This window comes from Notamacropus eugenii, chromosome 4 (genome assembly GCF_028372415.1).
Source record: "Notamacropus eugenii isolate mMacEug1 chromosome 4, mMacEug1.pri_v2, whole genome shotgun sequence".
NCBI lineage: Eukaryota > Metazoa > Chordata > Mammalia > Diprotodontia > Macropodidae > Notamacropus > Notamacropus eugenii.
The window spans coordinates 384740595-384760642 of record NC_092875.1 but is presented as its reverse complement, the minus strand read 5'-3'; the positions used below and the strand labels follow the sequence as shown (position 1 = coordinate 384760642).

General features: G+C 40.7%; 1 pseudogene; it reads right to left on the bottom strand.

Annotated features, from left to right (window-relative positions):
• Window positions 1-14773: 14773 nt before the first annotated feature.
• On the bottom strand, window positions 14774-17648 carry LOC140502621 (NEDD4-binding protein 2-like 2 pseudogene; annotated as a pseudogene).
• Between the last annotated feature and the right edge of the window lie 2400 nt (window positions 17649-20048).

Genomic DNA, 20048 nt, shown 5'->3' with positions numbered 1-20048 from the left:
CAATTGAGTTAGCCTATTTTTAATGGTGTTGTTTTCTTCAGCGTTTTTTGGGTCTCCTTTAGCAAGCTATTGACTCACTTTTCATGATTTTCTTGCATCACTCTCATTTATCTTCCCAATTTTTCATACACATCTCTTACCTGATTTTCAAAATACTTTTTGAACTCTTCCATGACCTATGACCATTGCATACTTATTTTGGAGGTTTTTGATACAGAAGCCTTGAGTTCCTCTGATGCTATGCATTATTCTTACTCATCTGAAAGGATGGAAGAAAATCCCCATTCACCAAAAAGTAACTTTCTGTAGTCTAATTTTTTCTCCCTGTTTTGGTCATTTTCCCAACCAGTTACTTGACTTCTGAGTCCTTTGCCGATAGGATGGTGTACTCTGGGGACCGGTAAGTTCTGAGTTTCTCCAAGGCAACACAGTCAGGGTAGAGAATTTTACTCCTCTCCTGGTCTGTTGCTCCTGGGAGCAACAAAAAAATTATTCTGCCCAGAATCTGTGAGTAGAATATCCTCTCCACAACTGCCTTCAGGTTTACCACACCAGCGTTCCTCCTTACATCATGCAATTTCCAGGGCTGAGATTCAGATCAGCTGCTGAATTCCCCCAGGGACTGTAGGTGGGGGCTTCAAAAATGAAAGCTGCCTCTGCAATCTCTGTTGCTGAAGTTCCAGACCATGCTTCCCTCTTCTGGGTGAAGAAGCCCTCCCACTGACCTTTGAAGCTGTCTGTGACATTTCTGGGTTGATGAATATAGGAAATTCTGTTGCACGTGGCTCCCTTAAATCAGTTCCAGGTCCTATATATGCTGCACCATGTGACCCATCCTGGGCTGTGCTCAGCTCAGTGCCATGTGCGATAGACTCTTCCTGTTGCCTTTCCAGTCTTTCCTGGGCTGGAAATCTCCTTAACTATGTTGTTTTGTGGCTTCTGCTACTCTAGAATTTGTTTAGAGTCATTTTTCACAGGGATTTTATGGGCTGTGCTACTAGGAGAGCTACTACAGGTCTGTCTTTCTACTCCACCATCTTCAAAAGGATATAGAGAAATACACTGGTAGTAATCATAACTGTGAATGTCAGTGGAATAAGCCATTACATAAAATGGAAATGGATAGCTATAATGGCAATTTAAATAGAAAGATCTTTCCCATTCATTAATATACTCATGTGACCTGCCTTAGTCACACTGAAGCCTAAATCACATGAATTGTTGGGGGACAGCTCTGGACCAGGGTCCCCCGTGAGGACCGTGAGACAGCTGAGGGCCCGAACCTGCCCCCTTGTGGGGTACTGGGATGGCCCTGGTAACAGGCTGGCTCCACCCACGGGGAGGCACTTGGGAGGAGCTCGCCCGCCCATGGGAGGTACGGGGGAGGAGACAGGGGATAATAAAAGGGGATGACCACGAGAGCTGGAGGAGAGGAAACGGAATAAAGCTTGCTGGCTGCAACTCCTTTCGGGTGCTCTGCCTGTTTATTTTCCTCCCCCAACCGGGAGAGGGACCAGAGACGTCCGAAGACCGGGGATAGGTAAGTAGAAGGCGAAGGCCCGGGAGTTGCCCCGGGGCATCTGGCGCCCTGAACAGGGACCACCGTAGGGAGAGGAGAATCTGCCTTGCCCCGCAGTAGTAGCCTTGCTCCACTACTGCGGGAAGATTCAGGCAGCCTCAGTATTGAGAAGTGGCCTTGCCTCACTACTGCGGGAAGATTCAGGCAGTCTTAATATTGGGAAGTGGCCAGGATGGGTCAGGGAAATAGTTTTCCCAGTTTAAAGCCCGAAGATAAAGGAGTACTTGCTTGTCAGCTGTATAAGCTTTGTAAGATCTATGGGCTTAAGCCCCACATTCGGAACTGTAGAGCATTTGTGGAAAAGATCTGGGATGTCTCCCCTTGGCTAGAGCATTGTGGGTTACGCCCAGCTAAATGGGGCATAGTGGGACAACAGATGGTTGCCTATGAGAGGGTGAACCCGGGTGTATTAACAGAGGAGTTTACGTTCTTTCAAGTGGTCACCGCACTTTTGTGCTCGGATCCCCGTCCCCCCGGGTGATCAAACGGCGAGACCCAGACAGGGCAGTCCCTTCAAGGGACGACAGAAGAAGAAGAGGAATCCGATGAGGATGATCCTAACCCCAAGCCTTTATATCCATGGGGTATGTTAAGAGAATGTGCAGGCAGGGACTCTAGAGCCCCGAGGGGAAGAACAAAGGGAAAGTTTGATGAGGAGGGAACGCCCAATAGGGAGTGGAAAGCCCCCGAGACAAAGGGAAAGTCTGATGAGGAGGGAACACCCAAGAGGGAGTGGAAGGTCCCCTGGAAAGCCCCCGAGACAAAGGGAAAGTCTGATGAGGAGGGAACGCCCAAGAGGGAATGGAAAGTTCCCAAGACAAAGGGAAAGTCCGATGAGGGAGGAACACTCAAGAAGGAATGGGAAGTCCCTGAAACAGTAAGAGAGGGCTGGGGAACTCGCAGGAAGAAGTTTCAACGGAATTTGGGAACTCCCAGTCTTCCCGAGGTCGGTCTGAATGCCCTCTCCTTCTCCCCAGCCGCCACGTCCTTGTCACAATCATCACAAGGAGCACGGTTATTTACCTACGGGCGGTCTGGGCCCTCGGAGCCTCTGAGTATACTCACTCAGAGCCTATCCGCATCTTTGGCGGAGGGACAGGAGATAGATTTAGAGGAGTGGGAGGGGGCCGGCGCTTACCCTGTCATTGTGGAGCGGGATCCGATGGGAAACGAGAACCGTTTCCATCGACCGGTGCCCTGCAAATTATTGAAAGAACTGAAGGAGGCCGTTTCCAAATATGGCCCTTCGTCACCTTATGTGAAGCATCTCTTTGCGAATACCACAGCCACTTGGCCGTGGGCCCCAGCTGATTGTAAGGAAGTGTCGGGGGCTATCCTTACACCAGGACAGTTAGTGGCTTATGGCGCCGCCGTTAGACAAGAGGTGCTCAGATATGTCAAGGAACACAATATTGCAGAGACAGAGGACGCTGTGAATATGATAACAGGGGCAGGGCTATACTCGCAGCTTATTGACCAGTTCCAATTCGATCCTCAGGTGATGGCTGCAGTTCAGTATTGTCATATTAGGGGTTTTGTCAAGATTGACGCCCCGGGGACTATGAGGGACAAGTTGGTAGGGCTAAAGCAGAGGGCTAGCGAGTCCCCCACTGATTTTGTGAGTCGGGTCCAGCTTGTGGTCCAGCGGTCTCTTGGCTCGGGACCAGGAACGGATTCCCTGATAGCTCAGCTGGTCCGAGATGGCTTGCGTCCAGAATGCTCCCAAGCCCTAACGGGCTTGGGACCTCTCGCCTCCCTCGAAGAGATATTAGAGAGGCTGTTAGACATTCCACCTAAAGACACCCACCAAGCCATGGTGACGGCGGTGGCCCAAGGGGTGACTCAGGCCCTTCAAGGTACCAAGGCCCAGAAACAATGTTATCGCTGTGGCCAAATGGGGCACTTTAAGAGCCAGTGCCCTGTCGCTAAAATGGGAGCATTGCCCACCTGTTTTCGCTGTGGGAAACCGGGCCATATTGCCAAACATTGCCGGCTAAAGCAGCAGCCTCAACCACCTCGGTCGGGAAACGGGAAAGGGGGCCTCCCTCGGGGGGGCCCCCGACCCCAGAAACAGATCTTCCCAGTGGAGGCTGTAGGCCCTGTCCCTGCCCCCCAGCCCCGGAATTCTGTACCCCTATCGTTCCCGCAGCAGTATCAACAGGCTCTCCAAAAATTACAACCCTAATATGCACGTCTACCACGGATTCCCCCGATGCCGATTTAGTTATAAGACCTTGGCATACTGAAGGGATCGACGTGCCCCCCGCTCCTTTCCCCCGTCTGGTGGTGGGACCCTCTGGCTATGTGCCATTTATAGTCCATACTCAATTGTTGGCTAGCGGATCCTCTACCATTTATTTGAGCAATCCTCATTGTTATCCCATAAACATTGCCCCAGGAACTCCCGTTGGTAGGGGTATCTCTCTGCCTTGGGTTGAAGAGTCCGGGCAGGAAACCCATCAAGTTAATTGGTGCTCTCCCATTGTGGGCGATTGCCCCATGGTACAAGTTTTGGTTGAAGGACGCCCAATCATGGGTCTGCTCAACACCGGAGCAGATGTTTGAGTCATCAATGCATCCCAGTGGGACCCCAGTTGGGCGGTGAACGATGGTTCTGCCCAGGTTGCTGGAGTAGGGGGTGCCAGTTTGGCACTACGGGCTGCTAAATATTTGAATTGGACCTTTGAGAATCATCAGGGGTATTTTAGGCCTTTGAAATTGACCGGCCTTGCCTACGCCCTTTGGGGGCGCGACCTTCTTCAGCAACTTGGGTTACACCTTACCACCCCAGAACACCTTCAATTAAACATTCCGGGGCCACTGTGACGGTGAGCAGCCCGCCTATAACATGGAAAACCGAGACCCCTATGTGGGTTGAGCAGTGGCCCCTAACCCCTCAAAAGCTCACCACCTTACGCTTTATAGTTGCTTCCCTTTTGGAGCAGGGCCGCATTGAGCCCACTACAAGCCCTTACAATTTCCTGTTTTTGTTATAAAAAAGAAAAATGGATCTTGGCGCATGCTCATAGACCTTAGAGAGATTAATAAATGCATGCTGCCTATGGGGGGCGCTACAACCTGGTCTCCCTAGCCCTGCTGAGATCCCCCGAGATTTTAGTATGACAATTATTGACATCAAAGATTGTTTCTATAGCATTCCCTTACATACACAAGATAGAGTCAAATTTGCCTTTTCCATTCCCTCGGAAAATCGCCAGCAGCCATATGAAAGGTATCATTTTACCGTGCTCCCTCAAGGGATGGCAAACAGTCCTACTATGTGCCAAATGTATGTCCACGCCATCCTCTCCCCACTCAGACAGTGCTTCCCCAAGGCCATTATCATTCATTATATGGATGACATTCTTATTGCCACACCTAGTCAGGATTCCACGATGGTGCTTACTCAACTTATGGTCGATACCTTAGCTGTCCACAGGCTAACTGTGGCTCCAGACAAGGTACAGACTACACCCCTTTTTCAGTATCTTGGCCATGAATTGAAACAAGGACGGATTGCTCGCCGTCCTCCGAGCATTGATCTTTCTCAGCTCACCACTCTCAACGATTTTCAAAAGCTGATTGGCACTATACAGTGGATGCAGGCAGTTACCCCTATCCCTGATGGTGAATTATACCCATTGTATGATTTGCTGTGAGGGGATCCCGCTCTGCTTTCACCCAGACATTGGACATCCAAGGCCTTAATGGCAGCCAAGAGCATCCTCAACAGATGCTCCACAGTTGTTGTGCAGCAGGAACCCAACCAACTCATTTATGCCACTATATTAAAAGCCAGTACTTTCATTGGGTGCCTCTATCAATCACATGGCATTTTGGAGTGGCTGTACCCCCCTCGCAACAAAAAGGCCCTTCCACATAAATGGTGAATGGTCGCCCAATTTTTTCTTTTAGGTGCCGAGCGCTGCCTATTGGCTTTTGGCAGATTTCCCATTTTGAATTTAGAGGCATCAGAGGAAGCCTTAAGGTGCTTCTCCGATGAGATTCCAGAATGGGCCTCTCTTTTATGTATGTGTAATACCATAAAGCTTCCGCTCCCCCCAGCGCTTAGAGGATGGGAAGTCCTTCCTATCCATATGCCTTTTACTATTGTATCTCTACAGCCAGTTACAGGACCCACTGTTTTTACGGATGCTACTAAAAACCATAGGGCTGCGGTTTATATCCCTTCCAGGTAATTCCTTAAGGTGTACACCACCGAGCATTCCTCAGCCCAGAAAAATGAATTGCTGGCAATACAATATGCTCTCTCCGTATTACCTAATGAGAGCTTTAATCTTGTTACTGATAGCTTGTATTGTGCAAATGCTATTGCTGCTTTACCTTTTGCCCTCATTAATCCTCGTGCTTCAACTATAGCTCAAATCTTATATGATATTCAAGAGTCCATGTTACAACGCTCTACTCCTCTTTATGTATTGCATATTCGTTCCCATATGTCCACCATAGGACCCATTTTTCAGGGTAATGATATTGTAGATAAAGCCCTTATATTCCCTCTGCATTTAGAAGCACAGGCAGCCCATGATAAGTATCACCTATCTGCCCGATCTTTGCGACACTTTTATGGATTGTCCAGAGAAAACGCTCGCCAAATAGTCAAACAGTGTATCAATTGTGCCCCATTTCACCCTCTTGCCCGAGATACCGCAATTAACCCCCGTGGTGATCTCCCTAACAATCTTTGGCAAATGGATGTAACACATTTTGGCAAAGTTCTTATACATGTTTGTATTGATACGGCCTCCAATTTTATTATGGCCTCTATACAGCCTAAGGAAACAGCCCGTTCAGTGATCGACCACCTCTATGGTTGCTTTGCCATGGTTGGGGTGCCTCGAGCCATAAAGACAGACAATGGGCCAGCTTATATTTCCTCTGCCTTTGCCGCCTTTTGTAGAGAATTTTCTATTATTCATATTACTGGCATCCCATATAATCCCACAGGTCAGGCCATTGTTGAGCGTGCTAACCGCACTATAAAAACTCTTCTGTTAAAATAAAAAGGGGGAGTAAGGGCGGCGGGGCGCCTCTCCCGAGGTGATCTGGCATAAGCCGTCTTCACTCACAATTTTTTGCAAATCTGAGACGATGGCACATGCCCCGCACAAAGATTTTATCTCCACGAGATGGGAGGCAGAAGGGAAAGGCCGTTAAAGGCCCCTACTGCCTGCCTCAGCGGAGCTCGAATCCAGTGGAGGGACCAAGAAGGCAAATGGCATGGCCCTGGAGTAGTTATAGCGAGAGGTCAGGGGTATCTTTGTGTCCAACCAGATGGAGCTGACTCAGGGACGGAGATCTGGATCCCCACACGATGGGCAGTTGAGCTGTGAGAAGCCGAAAACAAGGAGGAGACGAGGGCGGAGAGGAAGGCACCGTCCGAAGCGGGTGTGCAAACAGCGTGAGATAACCATGCTCACACTTCTGATGGTCTTACAACAGTTCCTTCCTGGGTCCGAGGCTGTCCAGTCCAAATGGTACAACACCACCCCTGCAGAGCAGTGAGCCGCGGATCAAAGGGGCGACACCTACTGGGCATTAGCACAGGGACTCCCCGCCTTATGAAGAGTTTCAGATTCAACAACTAATAGAGGAAGGACAATTATTAGCTTCCACTCTCCAATCTTTCATGAAATCAGAGGTAGCGGCGTGGCACCGTCAGGACCACATAGACCATCTCCTCCAAAGCCAAATCACCGCCCTGCAAGACACGGTAATTTGGCTAGGAGACCAAATGGCGTTACATCAACGCTATGAGATGTTACAATGCCATTATAAATATCGCCCGCTTTGCGTGCTTAACCTCCCAATTGATTCCTCAACCTTCCCCAATCAATGGCCGGCGGTCCGCAAAGCCCTCCAGGGAGCTATGCTGGCTTACAACGCCACAGATGACATCCATCAGTTGGACTTGCTTATTGATCAGCTGAATAACCTTTCCAGAACGTTTGAGGAAAAGCGTGAACAAGAAGAGTGTTCCATCTTTTATTGGTTACAACGAATCCTGGACTTGCATTGGCTGCCAGGGGTGCTCTCCTCCGTTGCAGTTCTTGTCCTTATGTGTCTCTTCCTGCCGTGCCTCCTGAAGTGCCTCCTGCAATTATTGACACGGGCACTGGAGAGTCTTAAAGGCGATGTCTTGTCTCTGAGACACCGCGAGGGCAGGTCCCCATGGGGGGAATCGCCCAACCTACCCGTGTAAAACAAAAAGGGGGAGATGTTGGGGGACAGCTCTGGACCGGGGTCCCCCGTGAGGACCGTGAGATGCCTGAGGGTCCAAACCTGCCCCCTTGTGGGGTACTGGGATGGCCCTGGTAACAGGCTGGCTCCACCCACGAGGAGGCACTTGGGAGGAGCTCGCCCGCCCATGGGAGGTACGGGGGAGGAGAAAGGGGATAATAAAAGGGGATGACCACGAGAGCTGGAGGAGAGGAAACGGAATAAAGCTTGCTGGCTGCAACTCCTTTCGGATGCTCTGCCTGTTTATTGCCCTCCCCCAACCGGGAGAGGGACCGGAGACGTCCGAAGACCGGGGATAGGTAAGTAGAAGGCGAAGGCCCGGGAGTCGCCCCGGGCAATGAATATTAGTCACAAAGGTGGTTGGAGGGGTTTGATGGGGATGGAATTGTAAGGGTGGAACAGGGAGAGATGGAGCTAGAGCAGAACTGAGAGGAAATTAGGGAGACAGCAGACAGAACAGAAGGATGCAGGCAAGCCCATAGCTGTCTGTGAGGGTGAGAAGGATATTTTGTTTACGGGAAGACTGTTTGTGAGTTCTGTAAAGAAAACCTGTTTGGGATTTATTTAAGGGAGCTGGCTTGTGGGACACCAAGCAGGGAGAAGGCTTGGGGCTATGTTGTTCTTTGCACTTTATTGTCTATAGATTTTTGTTACTATGATGGATTGGGTTTTCTGATGTCTGAATAAATATTTCGGTTCTCTCTTCTATGAGAAAAGTCTGTTTTATTTCATGATTCAGAATTGTGCCTAGATATTCATGTCTACCACAGATGCTGTGAATATCACATTGGAACTACAATAGCACAGTGGATCAAAAAACAGAATCCTATAATATGTTGCTTACAAGAAACACATTTGAATCAGAGAGACACACACAAAGTAAAGGTAAGGAGTTGGGGCAGAGGTTATTATGCTTCAGATAAATTTTAAAAAAATATTTTAAAAAACATAGTGAATGATCTGGGAAGATGGTGGAGCACATCAGAAAATATAAAATTTTCCAGATTTCCCCCACAAAACAAATGAAGTAATAACCAGTGGCTAATTCAGTAACAATGAATAAGAGTACGGGCAGAACATGGGTCCTCCTCAGACAATTGGAGGGGAATGTGAAGAAAAATCCCAGAAGCATATTTGGTAGCAATGAAAAATACATACCTTCAGGCTAGGACTTATATCCATGTAAATAAGGCAGTGGTTAGGGTTGGAGTCAAGGCATCCTCCCAATATAGAACCTAGTGCTTTGACCTCTACCAGAAGTTTGGAAACTGGCCTGCTCTTAATGATCCACAATTCAGTTTCTCACTCTCCCAGGTTGACTCTATGTGTGCCTCTTCTAAGGTCTCCCCACCAGATGCCCTGCACTGGATGCCAAAGCCCTGGGAGCTGGAAGGACCACCGTCTCATGAGGGTCCACCGTGATGGGCAGGGGAGTCAGGGCCCCATGGGGACAAGGATCCTGGATTGCCCTCAACCCCCTGAGGGAGCTGTCCCCCTCAATCCCCTCATCCCTCCAAGTCTGTACATAGATATAAATATATAAGGGGGAGGGGAGTGGGTGGAGAGGAGTTGTGGGCTGGGGACCTAGGGCATCCTTCTGTTAGATGCCTATTCCTGGGATTTTATGGGCTGTGTTTCAAAAAGAATAAAAGGATTTTAAAAAATAAATAAAAAAAGGAAAAGAAATGAGAGTGCTGCAAAAATTCGTGAAAAGTGAGTCAACAACTTGCTAATGGAGACCTAAAAAATGCTGAAGAAAATAACACTTTTAAAAACAGATTAACTCAAATGGCAAAAGAGGCTGAAAAGGTCAATGTGGAGAAGAATGCTTTAAAAGCGGAATTACCCAAATAGAAAAGGAGGTTCAAATGCTAACTGACTAAAACACTTCTTAAAAAATTAGAATGGAACAGATGGAAGCTAAGGACTTTATGAGAAACCAAGAAATTACAAAACAAAACCAAAAGATTGAAAAAATAAAAGACAATGTGAGATATCCCACTGGAAAAAAAACTGACCTGGAAAATAGATCCAGGAGAGAGTATTTTAAACTTATGGGCCTACCTGAAAGCCATGATCAAAAAAAGAGCCTAGACATCAACTTTCTTGAGACTATCAAGGAAAATTGCCCTGATATTCTAGAACCAGAGGGTAAAATAAATATTGAAAGAATACACTGATCACTTCATGAAAGAGATCCTAAAAGAAAACCTCCTAGGGATATTGTAGCCAAATTCCAGAGTTACCAAGTCAAGGAGAAAATATTGCAAGCAGCCAGAAAGAAACAATTTGAGTATTGTGGAAATATAATCAAAATAACACAAGATTTAGCAGCTTCTACCTTAAGGGTTCAAAGGACTTGGAATACAATATTGCAGATGTCAAAGGAACAAAGATTTGGGGGTAGGGGAATGGGTGTTCAGTGAAGTAGAGGACTTTCAAGAATTCGTGATAAAATATCCAGAGCTGAATAGAAAATTTGACTTTAAATCACAAGAATCAACAGAAACATGAAAAGCTAAACAGAAAATGGAAATTATAATGGACTTAGTAAAGTTGAACTGTTTACATTCCTACTTGGAGAGATAATATTTGTAACTCTTGAAACTTTTCTCAGTATTTGCTTAGTTGGAGGGATTATACACACATACATATAGACAGAGGGCACAGGGTGAGTTGAATAGGAAGGGATGATATGTAAAAAAATAAAGTTAAGGGGTGACAGAGGAATATATTGGAAGGAGGAAGGGAGAAATGGAATGGGGCAAATTATCTCTCATAAAGGGGGCAAGAAAAAGTTTTTTTCAATGGAGGGGAATAGGGAGAGGTGAGAGGGGAAAAGTGAAGCTTACTCTCATCACATTTGACTTAAGGAGCTATAACATGCTCGCTCATTTTGATATGAAAATCTATCTTACACTACAGGAAAGTAAGGGAGAAGGGGATAAGTGGAGTGGGGATGATAGAAGGGAGGGCAAATGGGAGGAGGGAGTAATTAGAAGTAAACACTTTAGGGGAGGGACAAGTTCTAAAAAGAGAATAGAATAAATACTGTGCAGGATAGGATGGAAGGAAATATAGTCTTTCACACAGTGACTATTACGTAAGTCTTTAGCAAAATTACACACGTATAGCCCATATTGAATTATTTTCCTTCTCAGTGGGGATGGGTACTGAGGGAGGAAGGGAAAGAAGTTGGAACTCAAAGGTTAAGGAATGAATGTTGAGAATTGTATTTGCGTGCAACTGGGAAAAAAGAAATACAGGTAATAAGGTATAGAAATCAATCTTGCCCTACAAGAAAAGAGAAAAGATGGGGATAAGGGATGGGAGGTGTGTGGTAAAAGAGAGGGCAGATTGGGGGAATCGGCTATCAGAACGCACGGTGTTTGGGGATGGCGGATGGGAGAGATGGCGAGAAAATTTGCAACTCAAAATGTTGTGCAGACTTCAGTATGATATGATTTTAAAAAGTAATATTGTTTAAGAACATCTAAAAAGTATCTATTTTATGCAAATTAGGTGCAAAAGCAAGAGGTAATACAGAGGAATTAGATGTGGGAGGAGGACTGTTACTTCTGAATACTTTCATTAGGAGTGGATTCAAGAGGGAACAGCACACACATATCTAGAAAAGTATAGAACTCTTATAAATTCAGAAAAAAAATAAAATTCTAATGTGGTGTGGAGGGGGAAGGACAAGGGATGGATCTCTAGATGGAAGGCTGAGGGAATAGGTTAAAGAAAAATTACAGAAGAGTATTAAGATTTGTGATAATTGGAGCATAAAGAAGAGATCATTGGAGGGGGGAAGGTTAAGTAATAGGAGGGCAAGGTATTGAGTAGAAGTAAAGTAGAGGAGTTAGGAGGAATACGGAATTAAAGATATCCACAAACATAAAAACAACAAAAGTAGAATTTGTTAGGGAAAGTATATTGTCTATATATGCATGCATGTGCATATAGGTAAACGTATATATATATATATATATATATATATATATATATATATATATATATATATATATATACATCTATATTTATATATAAATATACTCCTGTTAAATTGTACTCATCTTGGGGGAGTAAGGGAGGGATAACATCATAAAAAGTTCACAGCAGAGAACAAAGAAAAATTAACAAGGGAACAAAGATAGACATCCCTCAACAAAATGTGTAATATTGATTAAATAACCTTTCTTGAAATGAATCTTTAGTGCTTTATATTTTGAATCATTTCTTACATTCTGCTACACACATGACATGTTTTTCTTTTTTCTTTTCTTATTTTGTATGTCTTTCAATATTTATGTTTATTTTTCTCATTTTCTGCATTGAAGTTTCAGTAATAAAAAAGAAAAACAAACAAAAATAGGGATAGCAATCCTGATTTCAGACAAATTAAAAGCAAAAATATACCTAATAAAAAGGGTTAAGAAAGGAAACATCATCTGAAAAGGGACCATAGATAATGAAGCAATCAGATTAGAAGATCAAGGAGTAGTCTACCTGTCAGATCCGTAGGGAAATGAAGAATTCATGACCAAACAAGAGATAGAGTTACAAAATACAGATGATCTTGATCATATTAAATTGAAAAACTTTTATGCAAACAAAACTAAGTCAACCAAAGAAAGTGGAAAGCTAGGAAGCAATCTTTGCACAAGACTATCTCTGATAATGGCCTCATTCCTCAAATATATAGATAACTGAGTAAAATTTATGAGTGTACACGTCATTCCACAATTGATAAAATGGTCATACAGTATGGGCAGGAAGTTTCAGGTGAATAAATGAAATATACCTATAGGTATATGAAGAAGTGCTCTAAATTCCTTCTGATTAGAGAAAGGCAAATGAAAACAACTCTGAGGTTGAACCTCACACCTATCACATGGGCTAATATGACAAGAAAAATGCTAAGTTTGGGAGAAGTTGTGGGGACATTGCTACATTAATGCATTGTTGGTGAGTTGTGAACAGATTCAACCATTCTGGAGAACAATTTAGAACTACACCAAAAGGGCTACAAACTGTGCACATCCTTTGACTCAGAGATAACACTTCCACTTCTGAATCCTAAAGACATAACAAAGAAGGGGAACGGACTGATATGTATAAAAGTGTTCATAGCAGCTCTTTTGGGACTGGCAAAGAATTGGACGTTGAGGGGATGCCCATCAGTTGGGGAATGGCTGAACAAATTGTGGTGCGTGATTTTAATGGAATATTATTGTTCCATAAGAACAGAGATGAAGATATCTAAGAAATTAACTACAACTTCATAGTGGATAAAATCAGTGTGATTCCATAATTTTCATGAGTAGAACTAAAAACAAAATCTCAAATTAGATCAGGAAAAGCTAGATGGCATGGATTACACAAGGTTGGCATTAGAGGTGATAGTTTGGGAAAACAGTAAGGGCACAACAGAATAAAGGTCATGATAAATATGAATAATGATGTTATTTTGCTTGAGGAAAGGGAGGAAGTGTAAAGATCAATGATAAAGTTAGAGCAAATAATTTTACTTTTGAAGATTGTGTATACTTTGAGACTGAGGTCAAGAAAAATGTAGGCAAGTACTTTGTAGAAATCTTCTTTTAAAAGATATTCACAATATTTCTTAAGGTTAGACTTTTAAGGAACTCTACAAAGAAACAGAATACAAATGAACAATAAATTTTAAAGGAAATTGTTTTTATGAGACATAATACAAGCACTGCATGTTAGTCTGTTAAATTTTGACAAAAAATGACCTTATGCAAAGAAGAAAATGAATGATTTTAAAAATTTATAAGCCAAAGTATGACAGTAATTTTCTCCAGCAGTCAGGCACATTGCCCTTTTATATTACTGGGCTCCATGAATTATGAATGTTGGCTGACTAGAAAGCCTAAGGGTGACAATGGAGCTATGGTATCTGTAATGTGTTGTCATTTTGCACTTCGACAATGCCTGCTGCCCTAACTAGATTTCCAACTCTTAGTACTATCACAGGTTTCTAAGCATTTCAGAGGGAAATACAATGAAAATACTTCTAGGGGAAGCTAAAATGTCAATCACTAATAACTAGATAGAGGTCAAACACTTAACTGTTTGAGTATTTTGACCCATGCAAAGCTGTAAGCTCAGCAATATCCCTCTCCCATAATTTACCTGAATACATATAATCAAAAACCAAAATAGAAATTGTTTCCCAAATCCACAGTTCTCAGCTGCAGGAAATATGACTAGGAAGAACAGGTGTTAGGAGAGATTTTACATTGCTTCTGTTGCTAAGGAAACCACTTTCCTTGTTTCAGAAAGGCTGATAACCTCGACTTTTGCTGTCAAATTGGTATCAACAAAGGGTAGAAAAGATATAAACACACATACACAAATGAAGAAGGTACAGATAACTTTAAAGTAAAACAAGGGTAAGGTTATGTTGAGAAATATTAGATTAAATAGTGGCGTGGCTGTTTATTAAGTTGCATAATTACAAAAGAGATTGAGTCACCCTTAGTTTGAGGAGCTGCTAGAAAGATTAATACAAATTTTAAAATAAAGTCTATGAGTTAATGAAGACACTATGAAATGTCTAGCAAAAAAATAGGAGTGATGATTAAGTCAATTAATCCAACTAAGTTATACTATTGGTTTAACTTTATGTTAAGTGAAATATTAATGTGAATGCATTCTATAAGCATACTTAACACAAAATATTTACAAGTAAGCTCTATTTTTTTTTAACAATTTATATGTTATTTTTATTTGCATTTTAATATTTAAACAGTTTTCCTGGAAGAAACTCTGTGAAGTAATGGTGGTTCTAGTTTTTTTTTTTTTTTATTAGATTTGAACCTATTTAAAAACCTCCAAAAAGTTCTAAAACTTGTTTTTATGGGTAAGCCATAAGCTCATTATAGTTGAAAGCAAGCTGAATATTAGCTATTTTTCAACATGAAAGTGATTCCATGAATCTACACAGCCTTCCGACCTCTGTCTTTGAAGTCTCTCAAAACTTCCATGTGGAGGTTCCACTGAATTCTTTACAATAGAGATAGACATTTTATATTCATAATGATCCAACATCTGTGCAATATCTTCACAAGACACTCCCCATTTATTCATCTTTTCTAATTCCTTGGGGCCAAATTTCCAACATGTTTCAGGTTTCTGGAAATCCACTTGGCATCATATGGCTATAGCCATTCCCATATAAGGTTTCATTTCCCAAACTGTGATATTAGTGTTATCTATTATAATTGGAGATTTTCCCTGACCAATAGATTTCTTTCCCCAGCTCTGGTACCAATCATGGGCATCATCAAGTTGTCTAGCGTTATATGTTCACACATTTTAGTGCCAAAATAATCATCATTGTTGAAGACAATGCCAACATGATTCTGATCAAGAAGAACGTGAAAGAATGTCATTTTTCTAAACCATGTAAACCACTTAAAAGCATAAGCAGTCTCTTTAGGTTTTCCCCTTTGAACTGTTGCTTTATAAGCCTAGTTTCTCCATTTAGAATAAAGAAGGATCTCCCAAAGATTCTTCTCTTGTTTAATAGGAAGCATTACTTTCTCATCCATCTTCTTCACTGTGACCATTTGTAAAGGGCTGAATGATACTGTTCCTCCCATCACAATCTGAATACCTGTTAGTTGGATCAAATGTCAGACAAGTCCAATTTGTGTTGCCACTGTTTACATTATATCCATTGTATATATCACATAATCTAACATCTTGAACATGGAAACCTGTTGGTGGTGGAGATAGAGGGAGATTAAAACTTTGAAAATTTAAGTAATAAGTGAATCCAGAAGGAAAAAAATGACATGAAGAAATAAAGATGATTCCCTGATTGACATTCAGACCAATGGGAAGGAATTGGGTTGTTAAAAATACAGGCTCTACTTGTCCATTAACTGGATACTTAGTGTTTCAATCAACTGCCTCATTACTAAAATACCATTTATTATCAGGGTGTGAATGTATAGTATTTTTCTTTCTTCATCATATTTTAAACCGTCATTGTAATTACTTTGATATTAGAAGTTAAATTGATTCTGAGAGAGTTTAAACTCCTGACAACTACCTTCTAAATCTTCTTTTTCACTGTTAGCCACTTGAAAATCTTTATAAAATGGAGATAACTCATTTGTCTATATCAAATTTATTAGAAGTGTTCTATTTGTTTTCCAGTCCACCAGTGATTTTTCTGTGTGATATTTAGTTTTGTCTCACTTTCATGGATAGGTATAGATTCAGTGATGAAAGGTACCTAGCTGGTTTTTGGGTTCAACACTCTCTTTCACTTTACAGATGAATAAACTGAGGCCAAGAGTGATTATGTTACTTATTCAAACTTATATAGTAAATATGTGGGGCAAGAGTGGAATTCTAGTCTATTTCAACTCTCAGTCCAAGACTCTATTCATTGACTTCCCTTGTTGCTTCTAAGAAAATTACTGAGCATGTAGCACATTTTCAATGTAACTGTGAAGAGACACTTCCCCAAAATATTGCCCAGTCTACTTGTTATTCCTTGAAATTCAACTATTTCAGTCCTCTGTGTGATAAAATATACCTTAACAAAGTGCTTAGATATACTTAAATGAGATATCATTTAAAGCAAGGTGTTATTTGGTTATATCTTGTTTAATTAGAATTGGTTTATCAGAACCTTTCTAGGTTATAACTAGAAAAAAATTGACTGGAGGATCAGGAAGAAAACAAAAAAAAATGAGGTCACTGCTTGCTTCACACATAGGGCACAGAAATAATGAACATTATGTATTCCATGGTTTGGCCTAGTTTTTTTTTTTGTTTGTTTTTTGTTTTTCTTGCTAAGGCGTAAATGTGGTTTTTGTTTTTAACATATAGATGGATCCTTTGTAGTTACCAAATAATAACTCTGTCCCTGCCCTTATCTATGTCTAATTAACCAAGTAATTTAAATAAAACTCTCTTGTATCAAGTTTACTCATTTTGTAAGAGGAGGGGATTAAACAAGAGGTATTTTAAGGTCTTTTTGCACATGAAAGTCATGATCCTGTATTTTTTGTTTACTATGGAGATATGTATGGAGGAAAAGAGCAGGAACAAGGAGAAAGGGAAAACAGATTCCAGGTTAGATTTATGGAATCAAAAAAAATACAGATTTTGCTTTAAAAATATTAATTCATATCATCATTTCTACTTTGAACATCAGGAAATGAAAGCAAATCATTTATTTCTCCAAGTTCCTCAGAAATCCCTGGCAGAAAATGTGCATCTCCATTAATTTGAATGCTTGTACAGTGTCATTTTTTACTTTTCTTTTTATATTCATTAAACACCTACTTTTTGACCCATTCTTGTCTCTGAGACTGAACAAACTGATGTTGGCAATGAAATGACATTTCTCACTTTGTAGCATTTTCATCACAAACCCATTCGTTTTAGAAATAATTATCCAATTTCTGCATAGTTAGGCAGAACTGGCACATCTGCACAATCTGATATTTATAAAGAATCATGTTTGCTATAAATATATGTATATGTTTCTAGTTTCCATGGGAATTTGGTAATCTCTGTAAGTGTTCATTATTTATCTATTTTTTTAGTGTAATTAAATAGGGCTACCATTTATAGGACTACATTAAAAATAACTATTCAATAGTTAACCCTTCAGTTCATCTACCTTCTATACAAACCTGGAAACCTCTTAGGCTGAATATGAAGTGGCACCATTAGGAGTTAAAATCACACCTGCAAATTTGAATGCCAGAGCTTGCAGAACATTTCCAATGAGAGGATCATCACAATTTTTCTTCATCTTAGATTTCAGAATACAGAATGAGAAAAATGAGTGTGATTCATTTTACATTGCCACCACCTCTTCTCTTCTCTGTTTAAAAAAATCTCAGCATACCTTAGAAGCTTCACATAAGATGTATAATGTTTTACTATTTTTTCTTGTGTAGCTACCTATGTTTGAATGGTAGTCCATGAACTTCACACACAGACACGTGTGTGTGTCTGTGTGACGTGTCTGTGTGTATGAAACTTCGATATTAACAGAAATGCTATTGATTGTATATTTCGAAATTAAAATTAATTCTTTAACCTAAAAACATTTGTCTCATACTGGCTTTTTTAAAGTCCTAATTATTAAGTCATTATATTAAAAAGTAAACACTTAACATTTATAATTTGAAATGTGAAACAACAAAAGAAAGTTTAACTCAATTTAAAAGCATTTATTAAAGGTTTATCATATGCTATACATTGTTTTAGGTGGCTTAGGGAAAAAATACAAAGAATTAAGTTACCCTTACAAATCTGAGATACAAGGATATACACGTTTTAAAAGAATAAATATAAAGAGAATTGAATGTGAAATAGTTTTAAATGGAGGCTACTAGAAGTCAAGGAGATCAGGAATATTTCCATGAAGAAGTTGTTCTTTGAGTTAGATTTTTAATAAAATATATTTTATGAGACTAATGGGAGAATGGAGTGTGTTCCAGGCATGGGAGATAGCTAGTACAAAATCATAGGAAGGTATTTACAGTGGGTCTGTCAAGTGCACACTGAATCTTGAATAGGTCCCATCTTCGTGAGGGAAACCAGGAATCTTATTTTTGAGAAAGTCACAATGGCATACCATGTAGATACCTTGGAGAGGCTATAGGACATGTATGGAGTTATTAAAATGTTTATAACTGACTAATCGCAGGCTAAGGAGGAAGCTCTTTGACTGATTCAAAAATCCACTTCCTCTTTGCCTCATTTAGTAACATTTTTGCTCACTTGAAGAGAAGAAAAACTACAGATTTGTGAGTTCAAAAGATCCACGGGGCTCATTGGCTTCCTGATTTCAGAGTTCAGATTTGTAACCAACAAAATATGGATATTCCTGAGTTGTAAGGCGAGTCTACCCTCCTCCAGAATTCCAAGGTTTCAAAAGCCACACTAATTCAATGTTGATACCTGTAGGATGTAAAGGCAACCAAAGGGCCTCCCTTTTAAGATTTTTTTTTCATCAGAACAGATCAAATGAAAGAGAATGAGGTGAACTGAAAAAAAGATGATCAGATACAGTAAGACAACTCTGGTAACTTTAAACAGAACAGTTTTGAACAAGTGATAAAGTCAGAAGCTACAATGAACGAAAGTTATGGATGAGTGGAAGGAGAGGTAGTAGATAGAAATGCAGAGTTTTTTAAGCTGAATATTTGGCTGAGATACAGAGGAAAAATATGGGTGCAACATTAAGGCAATGGTAGAATTTAGCAAATTTTGTGTTTATGAAGTCAAAAGGCAAGAAATCAGAAGATATGGCAGGGTAGAATATTAGAGGCAGTGGAAAGTTAAGGGTTTATTTCTTTGTTTTTTCCATCTACTGAACAAAATGGAAATGAATGAGATCAAAGTAGAGAGCTTTGTTTCGAAAGCAGTAGTACCACCTTTTTCTCAGAGAGTAGGAGAAAGGAAGAGAATGAAGAGTGACATCACCAAAGGGTTTTGAGATTTAAAAAAAAGAATTCATATAGAATGACCTCAATTTTTCCAGTAAATTAAGAGGCAATGTCTTCTGCTGAAAGAGATGGTTGATGGGATATGTGTAAGATATGAGTAGGAAAGAGAAATTTAAATATATATATATATATGTATATATATATATATATGTTATGGAGAGTAAGGATAGGGATTCAAATAGAGAAGATGCCTGTAATAAGAGTTTATTAGAGTGAGATAACATGAATTTGCAATGTATCTAGCTAGAACTTTTGATAGAAAAACACTGTAAAATTATATATAATTTATGTGACGAATTCAAATGCCAAAAAAAAATACAGAGATGATTACAATACACTCCTTATGTATTTAATCCCTTTGAATTTTCAAATAATATACCATATTTTGTTTTCAGATATTGATAAAAAGGCAAAAGTCTGAGTATCATGTTACCTTATTGCTAACCTTCAATTAATCACAAAGAAATTTTTCTATCATTATCGTTATTATCTTGTAAAATATTAACATAGAACAAAAATGAAAATTTTTCTACATATTGAGGAAGGAAGGAATGAAGGATGGCAGGAAGAACAGAAAGAAAGAACACGAATTGAGCCAGATTTATTTTTAGAGGTTCTAGTTTTATCTTTCAAATATATATTCTTTATATATATATATATGGGAGGTATTAAAACTACAGAACAATTATGTACAG